The sequence below is a fragment of the Bos indicus genome, chromosome 17, assembly GCF_029378745.1.
Source record: "Bos indicus isolate NIAB-ARS_2022 breed Sahiwal x Tharparkar chromosome 17, NIAB-ARS_B.indTharparkar_mat_pri_1.0, whole genome shotgun sequence".
NCBI classification, from domain to species: Eukaryota; Metazoa; Chordata; class Mammalia; order Artiodactyla; family Bovidae; genus Bos; species Bos indicus.
Window position 1 is genome coordinate 5,178,639 of NC_091776.1, and position 23,558 is coordinate 5,202,196.

Here is a 23,558-nt window from a genome sequence, read left to right on the forward strand (position 1 = left end):
CAGGTTTATGTTTTGTGGATTTTTTTCCCTTTGGTGAGAGTTTTCATTAGCTAGAGTATTTGGACTTGGAATGTCTGTGTTCTTACAGTAGCGTTTAAAATTAGTGTTGTCTGCTGTATCTATTCATTTCTTGGCTCAGCATTACAACTTTTATGTGTTGCTGCTGCTGCTGCTAAGTTACTTCAGTCGTGTCCGACTCTTAGCGACCCCATGGACTGCAGCCTACCAGGCTCCTCCATCATGGGATTTTCCAGGCTAAAGTACTGGAGTGGGGTGCTATTGCCTTCTCCGTTTTATGTGTTAGGTTGGTGCAAATGTAACTGCAGTTTTTGCATTGTTGAAATATGCCGTTTGATGTTGGAATACATTAAGTAAGCATGGTTATGTTAACACATCATTTTAAAATGCATTTCTTGTATTTTTTTGTTGTTAATGGCATTGCTTGCTGTTGGTTTTATATTTATTTGAGACAATGGAAATGATGTTAGACAAAAAGCAAGTTCAAGCAGTTTTCTTGAGTTCAAAATGGGTCGTAAAGCAGTAGAGTCAACCTGCAGCATCAGCAGTGCATTTGGCCCAGGAATTGCTAACCAACGTACAGTGAAGTGGTCGCTCAAGAAGTTTTGCAAAGGAGACGAGAACCTTGAAGATAGGAGTGCAGTGGCCGGCCCTAGGAAGGTGATAGCGACCTATTGAGAGAATCATTGAAACTGATCCTCTTACAACTACAGGAGAATTTGCCAAGGAACTCAGTGTCAGCCATTCTACGGTCATTATGCACTTGAAGCATATTGGAAAGGTGAAAAAGCTTGATAAGTGGGTGCCTCATGAGCTGATTAAAAAAAAAATCATTATCTTCATCTGTTGTCTTCTCTTATTTTTGCAACAGCAGTGAACCATTTCTTGACTGGATTGTGATGTGAGATGAAAAGTGGATTTTATCCAATGACCAGCAACCACCAACTCAGTGGTTGAACCGAGAAGAAGCTCCAAAGTACTTCCCAAAGCCAAACTTGCACCAAAAAAAGGTCACTGCCACTGTTTGGTGATCTGCTGATGTTCTGAGCCGCTGCAGCTTTTTGAATACTGGTGAAACCATTACATCTGAGAAGTATGCTCAGCAAATTGATGACATGCTGCAAATGCCTGCAGCTGGTCTTGGTCAATGGAAGGGTCCAACTCTCCATGACAGTGCCCACTGCATGTTGCACAACCAGGGTTTCAAAAGTTGAGTGACTTGGGTTATGAAGTTTTGCCTCATACACCACATTCACCTGACCTCTTGCCAACTGACCACCACTTCTTCAAGCATCTTGACAACTTTTTTTGCAGGGAAAACACTTCCACAACCAGCAGGAGGCAGAAAATGCTTTCCAAGAGTTCGTTGAATCGAGAAGCCTGGATTTTTAAGCTACAGGAATAAACCAACTTTTTGTTGTTGGCAAAAATGTGTTGATTGTAATGAATTCTTTGATTAATAAAGATGTATTTGAGCCTCGTTGTTGTTCAGTCGTTTAGTCATGTCTGACCCTCTGTAACCTAATTACGATGATTTAAAATTTGCAGTCTTAAACCACAGTTACTTTTGTACCAACTGGTTGCTCAGTGATAAAGAATCTGCCTGCCAGTGCAAGAGATGCAGGAGATGTGGGTTTGATCCCTGGGTCTGAAAGATCCTCTGGAGAAGCAAATGGCAACCCACTCCAGTGTTCTTGCCTGGGAAATCCCATAGTCAGAGGAGCCTTGCAGGCTGCAGTCCATAGGGTCTCAAAAGTGTCGGACGTGACTTAGTGACTAAACAACAATATGATGGTCATCGGAATTAAATTCTCTCGCTCCCATCCATTTTCGTTCACTGATTGCTAAGATGCCGATGGTCAGTCTTGCCATCTCCTGTCTGACCACATCTAATTTACCTTGATTGACAGACCTAACATTCCAGGTTCCTATGCAGTATTATTCTTTATAGCATAGGACTTGACTTTCAGCACCAGACATATCCGTAGCTGAGCATCGTTTCCACTTTGGCCCAGCTGCTTCATGCTTATTGGAGCTATTAGTAATTGCCCTCTGCTCTTCCCCAGTGGCGTACTGGACACCTTCTGACCTGGAGGCTCATCTTTTGGAGTCATGTCTTTTTACCTTTTCATATTCTCTATGGGGTTCTCCAGGCAAGAATACTGGAGTGGGTTGACATTTCCTTTTCTGGTGAACCATGTTTTGTCAGAACTCTTCACTGTGACCTGTCTGTCTTGGGTGGCCCTGCACAGCATGACTCATAGCTTCATTGAGTTACGCAAGCCCTTTTGCCACAACAAGACTGTGATCCATAAAAGGGATGAAGTAAAGAAGGTGAAAAGTGAAGTTTCTCAGTCGTGTCTGTCTCTTTGGGACCCCATGGACTATAGCCTACGAGGCTCCTCCGTCCATGGGATTTTCCAGACAAGAATACTGGAGTGGGTTGCCATTTCCTTCTCCAGGGGATCTTCCTGACCCCAGGGATTGAACCCGGATCTCCTGCATCATAGGCAGATGCTTCACCATCTGAGCCACCAGGGAAGCCCAAAAGGGATGAATAGTGTACCGAAACTAAATTGTACTACAGTTAACTTTTCCTTTTTGTGGAGCTTTTACAGTGTTGGTAGTATTTTTATTTGTTTCCTCTCTCCTATGTATAGCTAGGTAATTACCAAAAAAGGTGGTTTTTGCCATGTTTATTTTATAGTTGCTACTTTGACTGTGTGGATCACAACAAACTGTGGAAAATTCTTAAAGAGATGGAAATACCAGACCATCCTATCTGTCTCCTGAGAAACCTGTGTGCAGATCAAGAAGCAACAGTTAGAATTGGACATGGAACAATGGACTGACTCAAAATTGGGAAAGGAGTGCATCAAGGCTGTACATTGTTAACTTGTTTATTTAACTTATATGCTGAGGACATCGTGCAAAATGCCGGGCTGGATGAGTCACAAGCTGGAATAATATCAATTATTATTGATAATAAATAATCTGGGAGAAATATCAGTAACCTCAGATATGCAGATGATACCACCCTTGTGGCAGGAAGCTAAGAGGAACTAAAGAGATGATGAAAGTGAAAGAGGAGAGTGAAAAAGCTGGCTTAAAACTCAACATTCAAAAAATGAAGATCATGGCATCTGGTCCCATCACTTCATGGCAAATAGATGGGGGGAAATGGAAACAGTGGCAGAATTTATTTTCTTGGGCTCCAAAATCACTGAGGACAGTGACTGCAACCATAAAATGAAAAGATGCTTGCTCCTTGGAAGAAAAGCTAAGGCAAACCTAGACAGCGTGTTCAAAAGCAGAGACATCACTTTGCTGACAAAGGGGTGCAGATAGTCAAAGCTATGATTTTTCCAGTATTCATGTACAGATATGAGAGTTGGACCATAAGGAAGGCTGAGCGCTGAAGAATTGATGCTTTTGAACTGTGGTGCTGGAGAAGGCTCTTGAGAGTCCCTTGGACTACGTGGAGATCAAATCGATCAATCCTAAAGGAAATCAGTCTTAAATATTCATTGGAAGGACTGATGCTGAAGCTGAAGCTGCAATACTTTGGCACCTGGTGCAAAGAGCCAGCTCATTGGAATAGACCCTGATGCTGGGAAAAATTGAGGGCAGGAGAAGGTGACAGAAGATGAGGTGGTTGGATGGCATCACTGACTGAATGGACATGAGTTTGAGCAAGCTCCGGGAAATAGTGAAGGATGGAAGCCAGGCGTGATGCAGTCCATGGGATCACAGAGTCGGATATGACTTAGCAACTAAACAATAGCTGTGCAATTGAACTGCAAAAGGAGGACATTCTCCACAGTGGTTATATGTTACTGCAATAAAATGATCAACTGGGACTTGTGTTGATTTAAGGGATATGAAAGATATAAGACCCAGGCTTAATAAGAAGTATGTTGTAAAAATTGGCAGTTGACTAGAACTGTGAATACTTTTAGAAATACTTTGGAAGATTGTGGAAATGTTGAAGAAAAATGATCAGAGCATAACTTTATGAAGGTATGATTGTGTAGTGAATATGATTATAAAAATGCAGGTGAGTTGTACTGAAACTTACATCATATCACTTTTTAATAACTGGGGAAAGGAAGATGTTTTTGAGTCTCTCTTTAAATTTGTTGGTAATATCTATGAGACTGTCATTAGAACATTGAGAGATTTTTTTTGAAACTTCTTGAGGTATTGTGTAAGCAATCCTGTGCAGTTTTGCAGTCGTCAGGCAAGAAGCTTGAGAGGTTAAGTACTGAGTGCTGTGTCTTTATTATGGAAATAGAAGTGCAGCATGAGGTTTTTAAAGTAAAAATTTACGTCTTTTACAAAAAATTATAATAGTTGAAGCTTTTTGAATACTTAGAAGATAAAATAGCATTTAGTTCTCTATAAGCATTTAGTTCTCAGAGGAGGCGATGGCACCCCACCGCAGTACTCTTGCCTGGAGAGTCCCTTGGACGGAGGAGCCTGGTGGGCTGCAGTCCATGGGGTCGTGAAGAGTTAGACACGACTGAACGACTTCTTTTTCCCTTTCTCTATAAGGTAGGGGTAAACTATTAATTTGGACTGGGTTGGTTTGTGAAATATTTTAATTTGGCTAAATTGAATGTGTGGTGGGCAGTTTGAAAAGTGATTTGAAACACTTTGTTTCAGATAATTTAAGATCTGATATCTATGTTACAACTTACAACTGTTGACTAGCTGTAACCTTGCTTTTTAAATATTTTTCACCAATCTGGCTCTAACTTTTCCACCTCTAAAATTAAAGTAGAAAACAATGAAAAATAACAGAATCCTAAGAAGACATATCATTAGCACTATTTAAAGATGCTAATTTTTCAAATACCAGTATTTATGTAAATACAGTTATCATTCATGAGCAATTTTTATTAGATTTATTGCTGATTGAACAGTGTGTAGTCACTGAATTCACTCAATCCCCTTTTGTTTTAGGGGAAGACTGTTCTGCTTACACCTTTACTGTCCTCTCTGGGATGTTTCATATGTTACCAGAGACTGTAAAGCTAGAGAGTTTTCCTAGTGAACCTGTGTCTAGTCCTGAAGGTTCTTTAGATTTAGGATGAGATCTCTTGGCTCTCTGCTTCAAAATAGACCCTTAGGGATGATTCAGGTCCTTCTGTTCATGTTTGTCTCTCTTCTTTTGGTGAGATGTGTGACCTCTGGGGACATCTCCTTATATTCAATAATTTGGTTTTTATCTTTTAGGTAGATAAGACAAACTTCTCTTGAGGGAGGTTTTTTCCCCCCCGGTATGTTCTAAAGTGCCTCTCAAGTTAATTCTTCTGTTCATTTCAAAAGTTACCCAAAGTGGCAACTGTGTGTCTTAATTTGTTCTTAGTGAAAACTTGCAGTTTAGAGGGGTAAGTTTCTGAATTAGAAGCAGGCCTCTGGCCTGAGAGTGGGTTGAGTAATGCAGTCAGTTTCGGCTACGTGTTGCTTGTGCCACCTGGTGTCTCAGAGCCACAGTTCAGTGCTGACTGGACGTTTGGAGAGGTCTCTATCAGGCTGGACTCACAGGTGAAGCGCCCCAAGACTGAGCAGAGTTACTGTAAGGATTCAGTGAGTCATCTTCAGTAAAGTTTGTCCAAAGGATTCCTCTGGGAATTGTTCAGGGACCTGACCTGCTGGGGCCTATGCCATTCTGTTCCTGCGAACTTTATCTTGAGACTTACATGACAACTCTACCCCATGGCTAAAGACAAATAGGTTGTTGTGAGTAATAAGATGGCTTTCCATCAATGATAAAAGCTCTCAGATCTGACCAAATAATGATATTTAATTTAGAGAGAAATTGGTAAGATTAAAAAAAGTTATTTAGGTAAATATAATGGAAAGATAGATAAAAAGGACATACAGATAAAACTTTATGTTTTAGTTAAAGAAGGTATCACTGTAAATATCAATGTAAAATTTTTTAGGTATGTAGGAATGATTACCCGAAAGACTTTTCTTCAAATGGTTATTGGTTTTTAAAAGTCTTAAAAGTTTCTGAAAAACCGGGCCAAGTAGTGTGCCTTAAAGGTTTTATGAGTTTTTATGGATTCCTGGCTTGGCCATCTGATTGCTTTTAGAATCAACTTCTGAGTTAGCCATTAACACTTTTAATATGCGTGAAGTTATACATTTGTGAATGTAAGTTGAGCCTATGTAGAAATATTCATTAGCAGGACTTCATGTAAAACTTCATTTGCTATTAGTAGAAAATCATAAGGAATCATTTCTTGGTAAAGTTTATTTTTACATTGAAACTGTTCTTAAAACTTATTAATACAAAATAACTAGATGTATTTAATTTACTTTTATGCAGCCTATATAAATAAATACATTGTTAAGAGATCCAGATTTTCAAATTATTGAGTTACAGACCATTAGTATGATGACCTGGAGTTGCTTAACTGAGAAGTGATTTTTCATCTATTTTTTTTAAATAAGCTTAAAAATAATAATTGAAGTATAATTTATATACAGAAAAGTACAGATGAGCTTTTGGATATTGATGAACTTTTGCAAAGTGAACACACACACACAAACTTGTAACCATACCCTAGTTCAAGATACCAATTAAAGCCTCCCTGTGACCTGTCCTGGTCAAGTAACTCTCTCACCGCAGTTTACTACTGTGACTTTGCCATCAGAGATTAGTTTGGCTTGTTTTCGAATTTGATAGGCTAGAATTAGATGTGCGCTGCTTCTCCCCCCACCCAGCTTCTTTCATACAGCACTGTGTTTGTGCGATGTGTCCTGTTTGTGCATGTGTCCTATTTTGCGTATGGCACTGGTTTTCTCATTGTCACTGAGGTTTAGGATACCCTTGTATGAATTTGCTAAAGTTTATTTCTCCCTTCTCCTGCCGATGGACATTTGGGTCATGTGTAGTTTTGGGCTGTTTAAATAATGCTGCTGTGATAAATCTTGTACATATCTTTCTGTGCACAAATATACACATTTCTATTGACTATATACCCAGGAGTTGTATTGCTTAGTCATTGGGTATATGTATTTTCACCTTTAGTGAAGTTGCTGATTTGTGTCCGACTCTTTGCGATCCCATGGACTGTAGCCTACCAGGCTCCTCCGTCAATAGAATTTTCCAGGCAAGAGTACTAGAGTGGGTTGCCATTTCCTTCTCCAGGAGATCTTCCTGACCCAGGGATCGAACCTAGGTCTCCCACATTGCAGGCAGATGCTTTATCATCTGAGCCACTAGGGAAGCCCTTAAAGCCTTCACCTTTAATAGATATTTCCACATAATTTTCCATACTGGTTATACCAATTTCCATTTCTCTGTGCAGTGCATGAGAATGCCATTTGCTGCACATGCTTGCTTATACTTGGTATTCCCTGATTTTTTTATTAAAACCCAGTCATTTTGGTGGGTAGAAGTATCTTGTGTTGTTTATCTGTGTTTTCTTGAGGACTAGTGATGTTGAGGACCGTTTCAGTATGTTTGTTGGATTTTGAAATTACTTTTTAGTAAAATTTTGTTTCGTCTTCGTCTTAAAAATCGGATTGTCTTTTTCTTGGTGATTTAGAATGTTTTTTTTCTCTCATTTTTAAAAATATTTTGTACCTGTACCTTTGGACATGTGCATTGAGAATATCCTTCCTACTCTGTAGCTTGCATCTTCATTTTAAGAACACAACTTTTTAAGGAAGTCCAGTTTGCTGTGTTTATCTTTGTCTTGTTTAAGAAATCTTCATCTGCCTCAAAGTCATGATGACATTCTCCTGTCATCTCACAGCTTTATTGTTCTAAACTTCATTGTTTGGGTCTCGAACACACTTTTTTCTTCCTCCTTTTCCATGGCTCCATCCACATCCGTGGATGGATGTGATTGATTGATTGATTTTGATTTTAACAGTAGTGGTGATAGAAAACAAATGATACAAATGGTGATAGAAAATGGTATTGTAGTTTTTGAATGGTAACATTTTCCGCTAGTTAAAGTAGATGATTTTTTTATTCTGTTGGTTCTTTTAAAAGGAATTTAAAAACATCTTTTTAAAATCTAATTCTAAAAGAGGCAATCAGTTTTAGTGTATACTATGTCATTTTCTGTCTTATTTGTTTTCTGTTTGATGCTTTAAAGATGTTGGGTTGTGCAGTCAATGACAGCTACCGTATATAAGCAGGTGAATGAATCTCTGTAAAGCTTGGTTTTGTAATCTGTGAAATGGAGAGTGAATAAGGTGATTAAAAAAGAGATATACAACCTTTTTCAAATCTTGAGCGATGTGCCTGGCAAATAACAAGAGCACTATAATATTTAGTGCTTAATCTTGAAGTTTTGAACTTCGTTTTGAAAATTATTTTGACTCGAAATTTGACAGAAAAGATACATACTGTGTTTATTATAAAATTATTTACAACTTTTGTAAGTCATAAAATTAATTTGTAAGTTTATGCCTTTCTTTGAAATCTTTTAATTTTTTTTAGTATCAACATAGGGTAGATTTTAAAATACTTATGCTAATTTTTTAAAATAAAATTTAATACTTTAAAAAGTATCTTTCTATCTCGTTTAGTCACTAAGTCATGTCTGACTCTTTTGCAACCTCCGTGGATTGTAGCCTGCCAGGCTCCTCTGTCAGTGGGTTTTCCCAGGCAAAAATACTAGTGTGGGTTGCCATTTTCTTCTCCAGGGGGTCTTCCTGACCCAGGGGTGGAACCTCCGTCTCCTACATTTTCAGGTGGATTCTTAGCCACTGAGCTATCAGGGAAGCCCCTTCTATTTTATTGTCCCCAGTTCTGTAGGTGCTAGAGTTACATTTTCTAGCTGTTACTCGGAGAAGGCAACGGCAACCCACTTCAGTACTCTTGCCTGGAGAATCCCATGGATGGAGAAGCCGGGTAGGCTGCAGTCCCTGGGGTCGCTAAGAGTTAGACACAACTGAGCGACTTCCCTTTCACGTTTCACTTTTATGCATTGGAGAAGGAAATGGCAACCCACTCCAGTGTTCTTGCCTGGGGAGTCCCAGGGACGGGAGAGCCTGGTGAGCTGCCGTCTATGGGGTCGCACAGAGTCTGACACGACTGAAGTGACTTAGTGGCAGCAGCAGCAGTAGCTGCTACTTAGAAAGGTATTGGTAACTAGATACTAGAATGTAGAGCTGACATTGTATGTGATAATTAGGGACCATTTAACATATGAGTGCTTTCCTAAGAAATTGTTAGTATGCTGTTGTCTTGGTCTGTAATTTTTAAGATCTGATTTGTTAGAGAGCTGTCAATATCCTGGTAATTCATTAGGTTCTCCATTTAAACCTTGAATTATTTATAAGTTTAGGAAAAATTTTGTTAATCATTTGGCAAAGTTCAGCAGGTGCTTTGGATTTTAAAGCAGTGTGGAAAAACAAATTGCTATTATGTAAATGGAATTCCTGGGTAGACTTTATAGATCAGGGGTAACTTTTGAAGTTGAGAAATTACTCCTCATATATTTGTTTTTTTTTTATTATTTTAGGGAGTCTCAACCATCAGTGAGATTTTTAAAAGGCTATCAAATATTTGGTAAGTCTGTATTCTCCATGTTAAATACTTTGCATGTTACTTAAGTTTACATGTATATTACGTTAATGACATTTATAATAATAGCCTGTGTAAATTATAACACATTTCTTTTAATTTTTACCTGGTACTTGAATTTTTTCTCTTTATACTTATTCTGATCTTCTTCTGATTCTTTCTTTGTATCAAGAAAATTCTTCTAGTGTGCAGGCTGAATAGTAAAAGAATTCAAAGAAATTAATAGTCTTCATGGAAAGACATACTAATATATTTTGTGAATGAAACAGGATTTTCCTTTCATAAGATTTTTGTAATAGCTGTTAGTAGCTGTTGATACTAGTACAAACACCAAGATTCTTTAGCTATACCTTACTTTACTCTTTACCTTAGGTCCAGTTAATCACAATAAGTCAATGTGAAGACTCTGATCAGACCTTACACTATTTCTTAGTGATAACATTTTAGTATGAATATTTGATAGGTGCCTGTAAATCAGATCATAAACTTTTGATTTCACGAGATGGTGCTTTACATTTTTTATTTTTGAGTGAAAGTAGAATTAATCTCAGAATGTGTTTTACTTCATTGTAGTATTTTAGATTTTTGTGCTATGGTGACTATATAGACATTTAACAATGCTTTGGTTACTGATGATAGATTTAAAAATTATTAGATATACGTCAACAATGAGAGGGAAGTACTGAGGCATTGGTTGCTAATCAAGTGGCATATGTAGTTTTTGATTATTTTAATATAGTCAATAAAATATTTTTAAGAATGAATACTAAGAAAATTAGTATCTTGATTAAGAAAATTTCCTAGATACATGAAGATATATTTAATGATAAGCATTGATTTCTTTTATTATACTTTTTAATGTGTTTGAAAAAATAAATTTTCAACCAAATTATATTTTAAAATTTCAATAATAATCATAGTTGATATAAGTATTCAACAAATTATACTACTCTGTTGAATATTTATAATAAATGTAACATTGTAAGGAGCAAATGATGCTACAAAAATCTCTTATACAAAATTTTGCTACTTAAAATGTGGTAATTGATTTCTGGAGATGTATTAAGTAGAAAAAAAGAATTCGTGGTGGCCCAGATAGTAAAGAATGTGCCTACAATGTGGGAGACCTGGGTTTGAGCCTTGGGTCAGGAAGATCCCCTGGAGAAGGGAAAAGAACCCACTGCATTATTCTTAACTGGAGAATTCCATGGACAGAGGAGCCTGGTGGGCTACAGTCCTTTGTCACAAAGAGTTGGACACCACTGAACAACTAACACTTTCCCATTAAGTAGAAGAAGTAATTTATGGCCATTTTTTTCCCCATTGATGTAAATAATTTGAGTTAGTTTGAGTGAAGCAATCTTTGTATTGTATGTATTTTTGGCATATATTTTATTTTAGCAAATTTTTAGTATATTCAGAGTTTCAGAGTTGTGTAATCATCATTGCTGTCTAGTTTTAGAAGCATCTTCACTCCTCTGACACCTTAGGCGACAAGTAATATACTTTTTCTATGAATTGCCTATTTTGGACTTTCTTTCTTCATCTCTCTCCCCCTCCCACCAAGTCTTAATTGTGGTGTGCAAGGTCTTCAGTTGCTGAACGAGAACTCTTTTATTTGCGGCATGTGGGCTCCAGGTCTCTGACGGGGGATTGAACCTGGCCGCCTGCCCTGGGAGCGCTGGGCCTTTACCGCTGGACTGCCAGGGAAATCCCTGGACGTTTCTTGTAAATGGAATCATACGGTGTCTGTCTTTGTGTCTGGTTTCTTTCACTTAATATTTTCAGAGTTCACCCACGTGGTAGTGTGTATCCTTCATTTTTATGGCCAAAAAATACTCCATTATATACCTCCTTTTGTTTATCCACCTATCAGTTGATGAACTGTATCTGTGTTTAGGCTATTAGGAGTGCTTCTGCAGTGAACATTCTTATGTAAGTTTTTATGTGCACTAGAGTTTCATTTCCTTTGGGTGTATGCTTATAAGGGGCAGAAGTACAAGTTAGTGTAGTAACTCTGTGTGTAACTGAGGAACTGTTAAAATGGAAGTTAGTCTCACCACAGTGTGTGAGAGTGCCAATTTCGGCACACTCTTGCAGACATTGATTGTTACACTGTCAATCTGGTTTTGTATTTTAGCCATCCTGTTGGATATGAAATGGCATTTCATTGTGCTTTTGATTTTCATTTCCATAATGACTAATGATGAGCATTATTTCATGTGCTTATTGGCCATTTACATGTATTTTTTTAGAGAAATGTCTGTCCAAATCCTTGGTCCATTTTTTAGTTAGGTTGTCTTTGTATGTTAAACTATACACATTCTTTATATATTCTAGAAACTAGCCCTTTATGAGATAATATGATTTGTAAATACTTTCTTCCCCATCTGTGGATTGTCTTTTCATTTTCTTTCTGGTGTCCTTTGAAGCACAAAAATTTTTAATTTTGATGACGTCTAATTTATCTTTTTTTTTTTTTAGTTGCTTATGCTTTTGGTTTCATATTTCAAGTTTATATTTAAATATTCATTTGATAGTATAGGTTTGTGACAAGGTTTTAATTATCCCAGGACTGTGAAGCATTGGCATTTCTTGTGTCTGACAACCAAATCCCAAAGCAAGCAATTAGCCTTGTATTTGTGCTTCAGTTCCTCAGCTAATTGTTTTAAGCAAAACATTGTGTTTTGATCTCATATGTTGCCATGAAAACGTTATCTGTGTGTGATATGTATATTGATAAAAGTCTCATGAATTCATAGTATTTTGGATTGGAGAACTAAATAGTTTATCATGGTATTTGTTGCACATTTGATTTCATACCTTAATAAATCACTGCTTTTTAGGCTAAGAATATTATCAGGGTTATTTTAATCTTTCCTATGAGGAGAAAGTAGATTTTGAGAATCTTATTGATTTTAATCTTGTGCAAGTTATTTGTAGCAGGGATATTTGGATGTTTTTGTAAATCTACAAATGGAACATGTATATTTTTCTTCTCCTTTATGGAGTATGTGCCTTTTTAATTTTTATGGAACCATTTTAGTTTTTTACTTTTTTACATTATGGGTTTTTTTTTTTTTAATCAATTGAATGCATATTTCACAATGTATTAGCCTATGCTGCTGCTACTGCTAAGTCGCTTCAGTCGTGTCCGACTCTGTGCGACCCCATAGACGGCAGCCCACCAGTCTTCCCGTCCCTGGGATTCTCCAGGCAAGAACACTGGAGTGGGTTGCCATTTCCTTCTCCAATGCATGAAAGTGAAAAGTGAAAGTGAATCCGCTCAGTCGTGTCCGACTCTTCGCAACCCCATGGACTGCAGCCTACCAGGCTCCTCCGTCCATGGGATTTTCTAGCCAAAAGTACTAATGTTGTCTAATTTAGTTTTTTAGAGAAATGCATGTAACAGTGGAGTGTCACTACTCTTAGTAGATTGGCTTTCTGTATAATGGCAAGATTGTAATACAGTGTAACAAGTAATTTTTATTTGGGGAATTTACTTTTGTATCTTCCTTATTATTTAGTACTATTCTAAGGGCTTCCCTTGTAGCTCAGTTGGTAAAGAATCTGCCTGCAGTGCAGGAGACCCGAGTTCGATCCCTGGGTTGGGAAGATCTCCTGGAGAAGGAAATGGCAACCCACTCTAGTATCCCTGCCTGGAAAATCTCATGGACACAGGAGCCTGGTGCGCTGCAGTCCATGGGGTCGCAAAGAGTCGGGCACGACTGAGCGACTAACACTTACTTACTTACTTATGTTAACTGCAAATAAAAGTCTATTTTAATGAAATTTTATAGAGCTAAGATTATTTATATTCTTTTTGTTAGTTGATTTTAAATCATAGTGTTCATTGGTGAACAGTCACTTAAGTGCCCATTGGATGGGTGATTCTTTTCTTTACGTTTATAGTTTGTGTTGTACTATCCACTGACATGTTGCAATGGAAAAGGAAATAAAAACTGACATCTCATTCATAGTGGTGTTAAAATTTCAATTGTGATAAAAAATAAGAAAAAAAGATTTAGCTGAGTTAACTCCTCCTATGGTTGTATGTCAAATATGGTGATTAAGAGGATTTTGATGACGTCTTTTATGACTGAATTAAGGCAAAATGGCTTTTGTACACTCTTCTTTCCCCCTTCCCTTCTTTTCTGTAAGCTTATTAGCATGATCATTGAATACATATTAATTCTCTTTTAGTATATATACTTGAAATGAGGTTCTAATATTCGTAGAGACATCTTATTCTTACAAGGGTTTTAAGAATTGCCCTTTAGTTAATCCATTAATTTGTCTCTGAAGTCAGTAGGGGCAGCCTTATTCTACAGGGGCAGCTTCTCAGCACACGTGCTAGAGTTTGCCCCTCCGCTGCTCTCTAATAGCACCTTGGAGATATGGTCAGGGTTATATGGGTATAAACTGTGCTTATCAGAAGGGCCTTTCACTGCTCTCTAATCTTACTCAGGAAAGCTCAGCTGGACTTGAATTATTCTAAATGTCACACTGTTTTTTGCACAAATGTCTGAAAGCTATCACACAGTAGTATTGACTGTTTTTTTCTCCCAATACAGTTACTGTAGTAACCACATTATGCAGGGAAGTTTTCCTAAAAGCTTTTTCCTTCAGAACTTACTTCATGACAGGTTCTCTGCCTTATCACACTTACCTTGAAAAATGTCTTCTCTTTTTCTGTCCTTCCCATTCTCGCTGAACTTGTTTGATTTATAATTGACTCTAGATATCCAATTTCTCAGTTTCTAGTCAACTTACCTTGCAGTTTGACAGTTGTTTCTGTTAGAGTTCTGCTTCCTCAAATGAAGTTAAGCCAGTTTTCTTACCTTACCCAGGTAGGTAGACATTGGTTAGGCTGACGAGAGTGTTCTCTATCATCCCCAAGATATGACTAAGTTCCAGTTGCTAATCTGTGTCTTTCCTTTTCTCATCCTGTTCTGCCTTTTCCATTATTTGGTATTTTGCTTCTTCTTACCACTCATTTCCCTGTTGTCTTCTGCAATACTGCGTTGATACATGCATGTAAATAGTTGTTGAAGTAGTAAATGAAATTCTTATTAAGTTTCCCAATCTGTTTATTTTATTTTATTTTATTTTTTTAAGACAACAGTTTTAACCATTCAGTATCAAGGTCTTTGATCAACTCTTGTCTGTACCTGTTAATATTAGTTATCATACTTCGGTCCTAAGCTTAGCTAATGAGGCAGATGGTAGAAGTAAGGATCACAGAGGCTGTGATCTGCTTATAATTTCACAGGTAATGGTGAAATTGAAAATTAAAGTGATGTCATCACATGTCTTATGGTTTTCACAGAAAACTGTAGCAATGATCAAATGCTGATAAAATATTGAAAGAAAAACTAAAAGCAGCAGAAAATGACTGAAAGTAGGTAAAAGTCAGAAGAGAAGTTGTACTTTAAAGGCTGAAAATGTTTCTGAGTGGTATGTTTGTGGCTTCCTTGCTTTTGACTGCATCCTAGCCTCCTGTGTAATTCCAGTCACACAGGCCAGAACTTAGACCTAGCCAAGCAGTTGGAAATTTATTGAAGGAAATCCTGGAAGCAAGTGAACCGCAGAAAACTAAAGGATACTGCCCTTTCCGTCTGTATAAATTTGCCTATTTTAGATATTTCATACATGTGGAATCTCCTGCAGTGTTTGTTGTTTTGTGTTGGGCTTGTTTCACTTGGCGTAATGTTTTCGAAGTACATGTTGGAACATGTGTTAGAATTTCCTTCCTTTTTATGGCTGAATAATATTCCATTGCAATATTCCACATTATATTTATCTATTCGTCTATTGTTGGACATTTGACTTCTCTTCACTTTTTGGTTGTTGTGAATAATTCTGCAGTGAACTCTGGTGTTACAAGTACCTGGGTCTTCTTTGTTTAGCTTTTTGAGAAGCTGCCAAACTGATTTGCTTGGCGGCTTCCCTGTTCTACATTACCATCAGTGATTTGCAAGGGTTATAGTTTCTCCACACCCTCATCAGTGCTCACTATTTCCTGTCTCTGGTACCTTTGAGGGGCAGATTCCTTAGGATTTTGTGCATAAACAGAAACAGCCATGTGAACAGAGACAGTTTTACTTCCTTCCAGTCTTTTTTTTTTTTTGATAATCATAGATAGGACTTTCATAGATAACTCTTTGTCTGGCTGAAAAAGTTCTTTGTTGACTGGTTTTGTCTATTTTATTTTATTATTATTTTTTTTTTTTTGGTTTTGTCTATTTTAAATCATTAATGGTATTTGGTTTTATCACTGACTCCTGCATCTGTTGCCACAATCATATAGGTTTTTTCTTAAACTATTAATGTGGTTGAATTACATTAATTATTTTTCATATTAACCCTATATTCCTAGATAAACTTTACTTTGTCAGAATGTATTATTGGTTTTATATATCAGTGAATTTGATTTGCTGAAAATTTTGTCAGAACTGGAAATTGTCCTCTTTTCCTCTATTTTGTGTAATACTGGAATATTTGTATGCCAAATAGTTTGTATAAATCTGGTATATGTTTTCCTTAACTGTTTCCTTAACTGTTTCCTTAACTGAATTCACCAGTGAAATAATCTTGGTCAAGAGTATTTTTTGATGGGAGGTTTTAGATTTATGGATTTTTAAATTCTTAATGGTTTGATTTTTTTATAGGTAAGTCAGCTGTTTTAGTAACTGATGCTTTCATAGTTAATCCATTTTTCTGTTATGTAATCTGGTTACTGGATTGGATTTTTTTCTCTCTTTTAAAATAGTAATTTTACTCATTTAGTTTCATTGGGTTAAACTAATGAAGAGAGCTACATCTTAAGCTTTAGTGATTTTTTTAAAGTATATATATATGTATATAAATTGTCTTCTGTTCACACATATGTCACCTAGGTTTTGAATTTATTTTGAATTTCTTTGAATTTTGAAAAATAAAGTATGTTTTAATATTTTGGTATCAATGCTAAGGAGGACTTTAGTTTATTGTCGTTTTGTACTATAGAATCCTTATAGTAGCTTTCTGTGTGTGTGTGGTGGTGGAGGTGGGGGGGTCCTATGTTGTAGTATAGTCTTGTCATAAAACAGTTGATTTTGTTTGATTTAAGGTCGGTGGATGCCAGACACCCCCTCTCCCCGCCCCTGCCCACTACGTTTACTGCGACCCCAGCACAGCCTAATTTCTTCCGTAAACTGTAATGTGAACTTATGATGATCTGCAATAGTTTTAACCTAACTCACAGTATACACAGTAGGGAAATTTGAAAAATACCCAGAACATTAAAAAATAATTATTTAGTATATGTTCTCAGTAGTTTAATAAGTTTAAAAAATTCCTGTTACTGCCTATTTTGAAATTTCAATTTTCTAATTGAAATTAAAAACTTTTTAAAACCTTTTTTTGAAAGTTTAAATCTTTAGATCTCTTCTTTATGTGCTGTTACACTTCTTGAAATTTGTTAGTAATTTTTTTTTTTTCCTTCTTCTCCTAATGTCACATAAGATTTGAATTCCTGGGACAAAACTGTGGCAATAGTGGGTAATTCTTTTAATATTACCACTTCTTTCTCTTATTCAGTTATGTAGTTATTGCCTGGCAAATGTCTGAAAAGATGTTTTAACACAAATTTAAAGATTTTTGTAGGAATAATTAGCAGATAATTGGTTTTGGCTAAAAAAGTCTGAGTTGGGGGTATATTTCATTTACTGTAAGTGTAGTGGTATATACTTAGATGGAGATCAGTCATGATCATGTTAAATTTAACATGCCCCTGTTAAATTACTGGTAAGTTTCCCATTGTAGGCAGGTGTCCTTATCTCCAGTGGCTCTGGGCATCATGACAGGAATACACATGAAGGGCATATACAGTATGAAATATACATAGAGGGCGTAGACAGTATGAAAGTGTCCTGATGGCCGCTGCTAAAAGTATGAGTACACTAATACTAGTAGTAGCAAAGGAGACACCAGGTTTGAGATTTGAAATGTACACAGTTGGAATCAAGTCTATGGAACCGTTTGCAGATTATACCTATCTAAAACTGTAAGATTACATTTTCATCCTATGCATTCAGTATGTTGGTGCTTCTGTATAGCAAATAATTGATAATATAATATGTATGATTGTATAATCACCAAATCTTTTCTGATTTTAGTTGAAATAGCGTATTTAATAAAACTAAAATATGTGATTTCCTCTGCTTATTGGAGCACTTTAGTAAAGCAAGTGTGAAATGATAGACTTCTGATTTGAAAGTAAAGTTAAAGGTGTATTCTTTTGTTATATTTACATTTATTTAAGAGTTAAGATAAAATTAAGATTAAATTAATGGAATATGAAACAAAAATGGTTAAGGTTGTACCATGAATAATTAAAAAGTTATTCTGACATTGTAAAGTGAATTGTGACATAAAAATGTTCTGATCATGCAAAAGTAGTAATTCATTTAAGAAGAAAAATAAATTATAAACAAAAGTAATAGGCTTTTGGTTTTTTGATAATACAATTCATGAAAAAGACAATCATATGAAAATACTGGAAAAATATTTAAATGACTTACTTTTTTGAAACAAATTCTCTGATCAGTGAATATAGCATAAAACTCATAAGCCACCAAAAATGACATTGATGATTGTTTTATCATCTCTGAATGCCTTAAATTTAGGGTATGTAAGATTAGTTACTGCACAAGAAAACTTGAATTAAAATCTCAAGTTTATATATGAAAGAGGATTGATAGAGTTTCCTCCTATTTGTTGGCTCTCTCAAAAATTTACTTGACATTCCCAGGAACAGGTTGTGAAACTTGAAGTTTATAAGCCTGAATAATAAAAAATAAATTTTGATCAACTGTGCTAGAGAAAAGACTAAATTATATCCTCCTAATGTCTGTATAGGAAACATTATAAGCTGTTGTCACGTGAAAAGCCAAGCAAAGAGTGCTGTGCTGTGTCTAATCGCTCAGTCATATCCAACTATTTGTGACCCCATGGACTGTAGCCTGCCAGGCTCCTCTGTGGGGATTCTCCAGGCAAGAATAATGAAGTGGGTTCCCATGTCTTTCTCCAGGGGATCTTCCCAACCCAGGGATCGAACCCAGGTCTCTGTCTGGATTCTCTACTCTCTGGTAGCCTCTCCCTTCTCCAGGGGATCTTCCTGACCAAAGAATTGAACCGGGATCTCCTGCATTGCAGGTGGATTCTTTACCAGCTGAGCTACCAGGGAAGCCCCGAGGAAAGAGTACTCAACCAAAAAATATAGGAACTATGGCATAACAGAGTTGTCAGGCATTTAATTAAAATGCTGTTTTTCTGGATTTATTTATGAAATTTGTCAGTCTTTTTAATATTTTGTAATTTTTTCAGATTTCTAATATGTATTCATGTTCATTTCTAATTTTATACTTACAATTCTGTATCCTTTCTTTTCAATCCTCTAAGTTTTAGAAGCTTCAAGACCCTTGAAACTTAGATATGCCCATATTAAGGGGGTAGAGCTCAGATGCAAGGGTCTGATGGGCTTGGTGGGGAATGGTTTTGAGAGACTGTTTCTGAAGAGGTGGCTCTTGAACAAAGACCTGATGAAAGGCATGGAGAGAGCCCTGTGAGTGTTTGGTGGAGAGAGCAGTTCAAGGAAGCGCACCATAGGTTTAAAGCCTTTTGTGGGGATAAGTCTTATGCTTATTAAGAGAAGGCTATGAGGTTGGAGCCCAGTGACTGGAAATGATATTGAAAAGGAAAGCAATTATATACTGAAAGCAATTATAAATGGTTTGGATAAAAATTTAAGGAATTTAGATATTGATTGGAGAAGTTTTCACATTTTCACATTGGCAGTGAAACTTTTCCAAGTGCTTACTTAGGACCTGTTTGCTTTCATCTTTTCAGTTCTTCATCCTTGTGCTTTGTTTTCATGTCCCAACTGTATTAGGAAGGAGAAATAATCTGCATACCCACTCTCTTAAAAGGCCCAGTGTAGAAGGGCACACGTTGTTTCTAAAACTCATTTTCCTTTGATGAGAATTTCAGGTGTAATTGTAAGGGATCCATGCGCCCTACTATGTTGCTTTTACTATGAAAGGTGAGGGTGAATTTTGGTTAGAAAAGCTGGTGTCACTACCACATTAATACTTAGGTATTAAGGATCTAGAATCTGATTTATTCTGACTTGTACTTTGTATTCCATATGAAGGCTGTACTATAGTTTGACGTTTATCCATCCTCTTATTGCTAGATTAATTTTGAAGTTCTGAAGGCAATGGCACCCCACTCCAGTACTCTTGCCTGGAAAATCCCATGGATGGAGGAGCCTGGTGGGCCGCAGTCCATGGGGTCGCTAAGAGTCGGAGAAGACTCAGCGACTTCGCTTTCACTTTTCACTTTCCTGCATTGGAGAAGGCAATGGCAACCCACTCCAGTGTTCTTGCCTAGAGAATCTCAGGGATGGGGGAGCCTCGTGGGCTGCTGTCTATGGGATCGCACAGAGTCGGACACGACTGAAGCGACTTAGCAGCAGCAGCAATGTCATAAACAAACCTGCAATAAGCAACTTGTTACATTTTTTTTTAAATTTTATTTTATTTTTAAAGTTTACATAAATGTATTAGTTCAGGATGGGGAACACATGTATACCTGTGGCAGATTCATTTTGATATTTGGCAAAACCTTGTTACATTTACTTCAGTATTAGGATAGCTAACAAAAAGTATAACAAGCCTTTAAAAAAATGTGATAGATACATTTTTGGGGTAAGTTTTGGATATCTTTTTGTAAATTTTTGGTAATTTTTTCTACTGTGAACTGTCTATATATTCTTATTTTTCTATTAAAATTGTCTTTCAAAAATATAATCTGGCTATCATTTTAATACTTTGGATTTTATGTCACTTTCAAAAACATTGTCCCAGTTTGTTGCCAGTTAAATTCTTTTTAAATGGTATTTTATATTGTATATGGTGTTTAATATTGTTCAATATAGAAATGGAAACTTCTGATAAATTATATTACTGGTTTCCAAACTACCCTGTGGAAGCAAAAGTATAGATTCTATAGACTAAAGTTTTCTAGATAAAAAAATTTTGATGTTCATTTATTTTCTCATTTAAAATAATTGTTTTCAAACCTACAGTTGAGAAACTATTATAATGAAACCTGTATACCCTTCACATAGACTCAACCGATTGTTAACATTTTGCCACATTTTTTTCTAGCCTGTATCTCTCTTTCTCTTCATATCCATATCTACATTTACATATATACATATAATCTTCTTTTGGTTACACATTTAGAAAGTAAATTTTGAGCAAACAGTTGGGTGCCAGAAGGGGAGTGGGTTGCAGGAAAGAACTAGGTGAAAGAGATTAAGAAGTACAATTTCCAGTTGTAAAGTAAATGAGTTATGGGTGTGAAATGAACACTGTGGGGAATATAGTCAGTAACTATGTAATATCTTTGTATGGTGACATATTGTAACTAGACTGACATGGTGATCATTCTGAAATGTATAGAAATATTGATTCATGTATTGAAAGGAATGTTCATAGTACTGTAGTTCAGTCACACTTCAAAAATAAACATACATACATAGAAAAGATCAGATTTGTGGTTACCAGAGGTGGGGAGGCTAATTGGATGAAGGCAGTCAAAAGATACGAACTTCAGTTATAAGATAAACAAGTACTAAGGGTATAGGGTATAACATAAATATAATTAACACGTCACTGTGTGCTACATATGGAAATTGTTAAGTGAGTAAATCTAAGAGTCCTCATCAGAAGGAAATTTTTTTTCCTGTTTCTTTAATTTTGCAACTGTAGAAGATGGTATATGGTCACGAAACTTATTGTGGTAAGCATCTCATGATGTATGTAACTCAAATCATTTTGCTGTGCATCTTAAACTTCTATGGTGTTTATGATACTAATGTCAACTATATCTCAAAACTGGAAGGAAAAAAGTTTTAAATATTTTAACACTTAACTTCCAAATACTGAGCATGTATGATGTAAAAATAAAATTTTTTTAAATGTATCACAATAGTATCATCATTATACCCATGAAGATTAGCCTTGATTTGATAAAAATCTAATAATACTGTCCATTTTCAAATTTTCCTAATTGCTTTCTAAAGTTTTTTTTTTTAATAATCCCTACCCCCATTTGCTGCCTGCCCAGTCTAGGATCTAATCTGGGATCACTTATTATATTTAGCTATAATGGTTTTTTTTTAAATCTCTCTTAATTTGAAACACTGTCTTGCCTTTATTTTGTATTTTATGACACTGCCTTTTTATTTAAAGCATCCAGCTAGTTGCCTTGTCGACAGTTCCACATTCTCAGATTTTTCTGAGTATTTCCTCATGACTGGCTTCAGGTTAAAACATTTTTGACAGTACTACAACATAGTTGATAGAGTATACTTTCAGTGTATCAGTATTTAGTATATTTTCACATGTATCACACATGCCAGTTTGGTTCATTATTATTCATGGTAAGTTTGATCATTTTCTCAAGGTGGTGATGGTCAAATTTCTTCATTGTTAAGCTACTTCTCCCTTACTGTTTATGGTAACTTGTGGGTGATATTTTGCTGCTGGCTGCTAAGTCGCTTCAGTCATGTCCGACTCTGTGCGACCCTGTAGACGGCAGCCCACCAGGCTCCTCTGTCCCTGGGATTCTCCAGGCAAGAACACTGGAGTGGGTTGCCATTGCCTTCTCCAGTGCATGAGAGTGAAAAATCAAAGTGAAGTCGCTCAGTTGGGTCCGACTCAGTTGTGTCCGACTCCAGTTTGGTTCTCTGATTCCCAGAACGTCAGCATTCACTCTTGCCATCTCCTGTTTGACTACTTCCAATTTGCCTTGATTCATGAACCGAACGTTCCTGGTTCCTATGCAGTATTGCTCTTTACAGCTTTGGACTTTACTTCCATCACTAGTCACATCCACACCTGGGTGTTGTTTTTGCTTTGGGTCCATCTCTTCATTCTTTCTGGAGTTATTTCTCCACTGATCACCGGTAGCATATTGGGCACCTACCGACCTGGGAAGTTCATCTTTCAGTGTCGTATCTTTTTGCCTTTTCATGCTGTTCATGGGATTCTCAAGGTAAGATAGGCATAGTATGTATTTATATAATAATGTATATTTATCTATATTACACCCCAGATCTTGCTTTTAAGTATTTCTAACTTTTCTAAATATATTTGTTATAGAAATTAGCAATTTTAGCTCCAATAAAATTAAAACCTTATTTATTATAAATACAAAATAAATATATAAATTTCACAGAATATATTCTGAAGAGTAAGAAAATTTTTTCAATATTTTGATATGACTGTTTTAATATATCATATACTTTGCTTTTTAAAATGTAGCATATCATAATCATAGTTTATTTTTTGATAACGTAGGGTTTCCCACTTGAATCACGGTTATTAAACAGGAATACCATTGGAGAGAGTTTGCAGTTTAACTCTTCTCTGACTTTTTGAAATAGACATGTCATTCCCTAGGCTGTTCTTTCCACATACCCTCCTTTCCCCTCCTTTAATACTTACCAAAACCATTGTTACACTCCATTTTATAGCTATGGCAGAAGTTTCCACCCCTACCCTACCTACGCCTGTTATTATCCACAGGCAGTTGGAAGGTGGTAGTATTAGGGATTTATAAGTATTACATATTGAACTTTGTAGTACGAAGAAAATTGGTGTTTTTACTATAGTATTGACTGTGTGTTTTCAAACTACATTTCCTGCCCTGCCCCTCCCATGGTTTGGAATGACTGTGGGTTGTTAAAGGGCCAAGTCATTTCCAATTCTTTGCGACTCCATTCCTGGAGTTTGCTCCAATTCATGTCTGTTGAGTGGGTAATGCTATCTAACCATCTCACCCTCTGCCACCCTCTTCTCCTTTTGCCTTCAGTCTTTCCCAACATCAGGGTCTCTTCCAATGAGTTGGCTCTTCACTTCAGAAGGCC

At 36.4% G+C, this 23,558-nt stretch overlaps 1 protein-coding gene across 9 annotated transcripts in view; it reads left to right on the plus strand.

Moving 5' to 3' along the window:
* FBXW7 (F-box and WD repeat domain containing 7) overlaps positions 1–23,558 on the plus strand; it is a 225,205-nt gene that overhangs the window by 59,955 nt on the left and 141,692 nt on the right. For 7 of the 9 annotated variants that reach the window (XM_070768999.1, XM_070768998.1, XM_070768994.1 and 4 more), the window contains exon 2: positions 9,516–9,562. The exons of the other annotated variants lie outside the window; for them this stretch is intronic. The gene's annotated coding sequence lies outside the window, so the exon portion shown is untranslated. The remainder of the gene's footprint in view (positions 1–9,515; positions 9,563–23,558) is intronic. 9 annotated transcript variants of the gene reach the window in all.